This window comes from Triturus cristatus, chromosome 7, assembly GCF_964204655.1.
Source record: "Triturus cristatus chromosome 7, aTriCri1.1, whole genome shotgun sequence".
NCBI classification, from domain to species: domain Eukaryota; kingdom Metazoa; phylum Chordata; class Amphibia; order Caudata; family Salamandridae; genus Triturus; species Triturus cristatus.
In genome coordinates this window covers 708,068,744-708,074,743 of record NC_140590.1, presented here as the reverse complement: position 1 = coordinate 708,074,743, position 6,000 = coordinate 708,068,744, and positions in this window count along the sequence as shown.

The window sequence follows — 6,000 nt, the reverse complement described above, 5'->3', positions numbered from 1 at the left end:
ATTGCATTGCAAATGCTTGTTCAACTTCCTGGGAGTGGTGCATTGCCATCTGACTTTCACAGATTTTTCCTTGAACGCCCCTACCCATGTTTGGGTGGGGGACCCACCGCTTCAGGCTCCTGGGGTACTGGAGACTCTCTGCCTGGCTCAACGTCCCTCTTTCTGGCTTGTGCAGATGTTGCAACAGATGTAGTAGGCACACAGAGAGGGGTAATTAGGTGATGAGTTATCTGGCGGAGGCTGCTACCGATATCCCGCAGCACCCCTATGACGTTGTCCATTTGTTCACTGAAACAGCCCATCCATTGGTTTTGGGAGGCCTACAGCTGTTCGATGTTTTGGAGGTATCGAACAACCTGGCCCATGTCTCCCTGGTACCCCTCATAAGCATTAAGTACCCGGGAGAGGTTTGAGTGGTCATCCGCAGCACCAGCTGATCTACGACGTGGATCCACACGACCCCTCCCACCAACCTTGCCCCCACAAGCATGCACAGTTTCCGATAGCATAGTCAACCTTGAGCCTCCGTCCTCATTGACTTTCTTGTTGTTGTCGGTCAACTCCAGAGTGCTCTGTGTTTCTGTGCCATTGTCACTTGCCGTGGCTGCTGTGTCTGTCAGGGTAGGGGTCAGCTAAATGTTGGTAGCTGAGGCGGGAGTTGTCGCAGTGGATCCTGCTGTTGTTGCTGGTGCTGTCTGCCGACCCAAACCTGATGGGCTGGCAGTGTGTGTAGGACAGAGGTTGAAGGGAGATGTAGTTATAGCAAATACTCCTCCTCCCACCCATCCAAAACAGCCTACCTGGAACTCTGTTTTTTGACAGTGAGTGGAAATGTCCTGGTAAGATGGCTGACACTGGTGACTGGTGTTTGGAGCACAGGTCCTTGTTGGGATTTTAGAAGAAGTGTGTACATGGCAATAGTTTAGAGCCTTTTGATCTTCATTGCAGGTATGTGGGTTATCTGTATTACATACACATTGCATGATTTTTAACTATCAGTTTGTTTAAATCAAAAAACGTTCATTTAGCTAACTGGGACCAATACAGAGATGTCTGCAGGAGTGTCATTGCTAACGTATGTGAAATGTGGAGTTCCTACATATCAGACTCCATCCCTTCTGGTATCCCAAACAAGATCTCCGGCCAAATTTTTATTTTATTTTTATTTTTGCAGATTTATATAGCGCAAACTCGACCCTAAGGTATTGGAGCACTTTACATGAGCACCGGTTACGTTACACAAGGACACATTCTTTCTTTTTTTTTGGTAGGCACAGGGAGATTACGTGATTTCCCCAAAATCACTGGAGGCGGACGCGACCCCAGGGCTCGAATCTTGGTTTCCAGCACCAAAGTCGGCAGCTCTAGCCGTCAGACCACATGCTGTCCCCAATGATGGCACGCACTTTCTCCTTCAACACACAAAAAGAAGGGGAGAGAGGTACTACTCCTTTTCCATCCTCTCTGCAATCTTCATATTATAACCACAAAATTAGGAAAAGGCGGAAGAGATTGGTGGTCAAAAGCTATCACCTGTCTCTTTTGTGATCTTGGGAAAACGTGAGGATTTTAAAAGACGGACCTCACCCACTAGATAGTGGCATGCTTCGTCATAGGGCTGCTACAACACCCCTGCACAGACCAACACCTGGGATGGATCAATGGGAGGGGAGGACATCACAAATATAAATGTGTTGGGATCCATGCAATTAACAAAAAGATAGTAAAAAGTTGAGTATTAAAACTAACTCAGAGATAACCTTTCTCAACTCTTTAGTTCGGGGTTCCCTGGAAAGGATTAAAAGATAAAAATCGGAGATGGACTAGGTGAAGTTAGGGCCCCTTTCCTCTCCTTTACTGCTTCTATGTCGACATGTTTCGTCCTTTACCATCACACATTAAGGGTCGTTTTGCCCTGCCTCAGGACTAGTGATCCTGGTCTGTGAGAAAACCTTTCCTGGTAAATCACCAAATCTTCAAGGGAATATGTTTTATCATGATACATGTTACTCCATATAATGACTTGGCTTGTCAATTTCTGGGTAGACACTCTCATATGAACTAAGGGTGGGCAACAATTTTCGTTCCGCTCGCAGAAATTGCGAAATGTTGACATTTTTGCGTTCTGCGCGGAACGCGAAAATGTTGAAACTTCCGCGATCCGCGAGGGAATGGAAATTGTCGCCCACCCTTGGCTAGGCAGGTGTGCTTTCTCCCCATATCTACCGTCAGCAATTTGCTGTAATCATTGACGGAGGTCTGTGCATCCATGGGTTTCTCGAGCGCAATCCCCGTGTAGTTCCTGACACCAGGAGGTCTCCTCATCTGCTGCTCTGGTCGGTCTCTGACCCTTCATAAACAAGAGGCATGTGAAATGCATAGAAGCCCCGCCCCACACACTGGCAGTGTGCAACGTCTTCCCGCCCTTTCCCCACTATGATGGACTGCTCACTCGAGGGACCCCGGCGCCCATCGGGGCTGTGGCTAAGTTACAGACACACATGGTTGCTGGAGACAACTCTTCTGGCCCTTTCCGCAGCTGTAGTGTAGGAAAAGCACTATACATTTACCCAACGAGGTAGCACTTACTGATTAGCCAGTAGAAAGTACTCCAGTTGAGTAGAGGTATTGCACAAAACGGTGGCATCTTCTTGGGTAAATATGCAGGGCAGGATTCATTCTGGCACGATGCTCCTGTCACAAAAATTAAACCTCAACAGGAAGCACTTATACTGAATTTGACTTTCAACTCGGGCAGCTGCTTTATTTATTCTGTAAGTCTTACAGATATAAATAAAGCAGGTGCCCGAGTTGAAGGTCAAATTCAGAAACGCATTAATCAGCACAAAATCTCCGCGATCACGCGAAATTTCGTGTGATCGCGGAGATTTTTTGCTGTTTCGCGATATTTTGCAAAAGGCACAGTTTTATTCATTTAGGTGCGCAAAATGGGGTGCAGGTGGGAGCATCCCCCTGTAGTCACACTTTCCTCAAGGGTATAGATGCCACTCAGTCTGTGCCTCTTGCCACTCCGTGCAGTTTCTCCTCCCAGGAAGTACAGTGCACAGGTGGTACAGGAGAGCCACCACCAGTCCGTTGTGTAGCCCGGTGTTCCCTGGCGGACAATTTTATGACCCTCCTTCTGACGTCGTACCACCTCTTCTGGATGTCCTTCATTGTACACATGAAATGAAATGAAATGAAAAGTAGATTTATAGAGCGCGGTTGCTGCCCAGGGGCGTCCAAGCGCTAGAGACCAGAATAGAAATAGCTTGACAGAGGTAACTTGCTGAAATTACTGAGGGGGGTTAAACAGAAAAGTCTTCAGCTGTTTTCGGAATGAGGAGAGGTTAGGGTTGGATCTAAGATGAAGAGGGAGTGAGTTCCAGGTCTTGGCGGCATTATAGGTGAACATCCTGCCGCCCATCCTTGCCTTTTTTATTCTCGGAGCTATAGCCATAAAGGCCTGGCTAGATCGAAGGTTTCTGCTGGGTTGGTACTGTTTTACTAGGTCGAGGGTAATCATAGGACCTGTGTCCCAAAAGGCCTGATGGGCAATACACATGGCCTTGAAGATGATTCTCTGTCGCACTGGTAGCCAGTGCAGGCTGATCAGACCAGGTTTGGCTGATTGTCTGCGTGTGAGCTGTAACAATGTGCGGGCCGCACAGTTCTGCACTATCTGTAGTCTACGCAAGGTGTACTCCGGGGCGCCAAGGTAGAGGACATTGTTGAAGTCTAAGTGGGACTGTATCAGACCCTGGATGGCCACCTGTTTTGCCTCCATAGGTAAAAGAGGGAGGACTTTCTTTAGCATCCTAAGAAGTCCGAAGCAGGTAGCCGAGAGTTTTGTAGCCTGGATGTTAAATGAGAGGGTCTTGTCCAGCCACACCCCAAGGCTCTTAATATTGTCCTTGGGTACTGGGGCGGTACCTAGACAAGGAGGCCACAAGGAGTTGAAGAAGGTGGGGTTTGAGGGGCCCAGGAGCATCAGCTCCGTTTTGTCCCCATTGAGCTTAAGGGATGAGGAGGTCATCCAGCCCTTTACCTCCTCTAAGCACTTTTTTAGCCCCCCTGACGACGGCAGGTCGGCCTCCTGCGCCAAGGAGACCACCAGCTGGGTGTCGTCCGCGTAAGAAATGATCTTAACCCCAAATGGACGAACAACCTCAGCCAGTGGTCTCATATAGATGTTGAAAAGCGCAGGGCTTAAAGAGGAGCCTTGTGGGACTCCACAACTCAACGGCCTACTCATGGACACTGTCTCTCCCTCAAATACTTTGAGTGATCTGTCACTCAAGAAGGATTTGAGCCATAGCCAAGCTCCATCCACTATTCCGACACTCGAGAGGCGGCTCAGCAGGGTGTCATGGCTGACCGTATCGAATGCCGTGCTTAGGTCAAGGAGGATCACTGCCACTGACCCCCCCCTGATCTAGGATTTTTCTGGTTTCCTCAGTGACTGCTAGGAGGGCAGTCTCTGTTCCGTGTCTGGGTCTAAAACCCATCTGGGTGGCATCTAACAGCTGGTTGTTTTCGAGAAAATTCACCAGCTGGAGATTGATGTACCTCTCAAGGATTTTGCTCACCCAGGGGAGCAGAGAAATCGGCCGGTAGTTGCTAAAGTCAGAGGGATCCAGATTAGGTTTTTTTAGCAGCGGTCGGACCATGGCCCGCTTCCAAGTGGGAGGGACAGTGCCAGAGGTGATGGAGGCATTCAGGAGGTCCATAATGGTTGGTAAAGTGACCTGAGATGCTAACATCATGACTTCTGGAGGTGCTGGGTCGCATGGAGACCCAGATTTTACCTTGCGGGCAATGGGCTCCAAGGATTCAAGGTCTAGAGGGGGGGAAGTGGTCCAGTGTTGGTAGGGGTTCTGATAAAGTGTCTCCCAGATTTATTTGGTCCTGAGCTATAGGGACAGTAGCTGTAGAGGAGAATGATGAATAGATTTTATTAACTTTTTGGTGGAAAAATTCTGCCAAGTCGTTGCAGTGGGCTGTTGTTTTTTCCTCGTGCAAGCTAGAAGATGGAAGTTTTGTAAGTTTTTTCAGTATTTGAAAAATTTCCTTAGGTTTGGATTTAGCTAGTATGATTTTATCAGAGAAGTATACAGATTGGGCAGCTTTGACCTCGGCTTTGTAGGTATTAATTGCCTCTCGGTATCGGGTTTTTTCCTCCAAAGAGTAATCTAGACGCCATTGTCTTTCTATTTTCCTGCATTGGCGTTTCTTTTCCCTGAGAGCCTCTGAGTACCAGGGGGCAGTTTTATGGGAACGTTTCAGCGTTATTTTACTCAGGGGGAGAGTGGCTTTAAGGGATTGTGTGATCCAGTCTTCGAAATTCTGGTTGGCCAAACATGGATCCTCATTGTAGGAGGGCTGGTCAATCGCGAGTCTACTTGCCCATTCATCGGCTGGTAGCCGCGCCCAGGATCTGGCGTGTCTTACCGCGGGTCTCACGGGGGGTGGCTTAAATGTGGTCCAGGTGAAAGGCATCAGTAGATGATCAGTCCACGGGTGGGAGATTGGTGGCCCAACCAAGAGGTCTGCACAGTTACTGAACACAGGGTCCAGTAAGTGGCCCTTAGCATGAGTCGGGGTCTTCACTCGTTGGACTAATTGTAGAGCAGCTAGGTCGTCTGCAAGTGTCGTAGCTGTATGGTCCAGGGCAGTATCAAAATCAAAATTGAGATCCCCTAGCAAAGTATAATTAGAGGCAGTGCTAACGCGTTCAGCCACAATCGAAGGAAGGAGATTGTGAAACTGTTTGGGGGGGCCCGGGGGGCGATATATTACTGTTCCTGAAAAGCAGTTGTTAGGGGAGAGTTCCAGAATAAAAGCTAAGCTCTCACAGTCTGGAATTGCTTCAGGGATAATTCGACAGTGGTATTGCTCTTTATATATAATTGCTAAGCCTCCTCCTCTCCCCTCAGGACGATCCTGCCGAATAATTTGGAACCCTGGAGGGAGGGCTGTCACTAAGACAGGGTCGGAGTC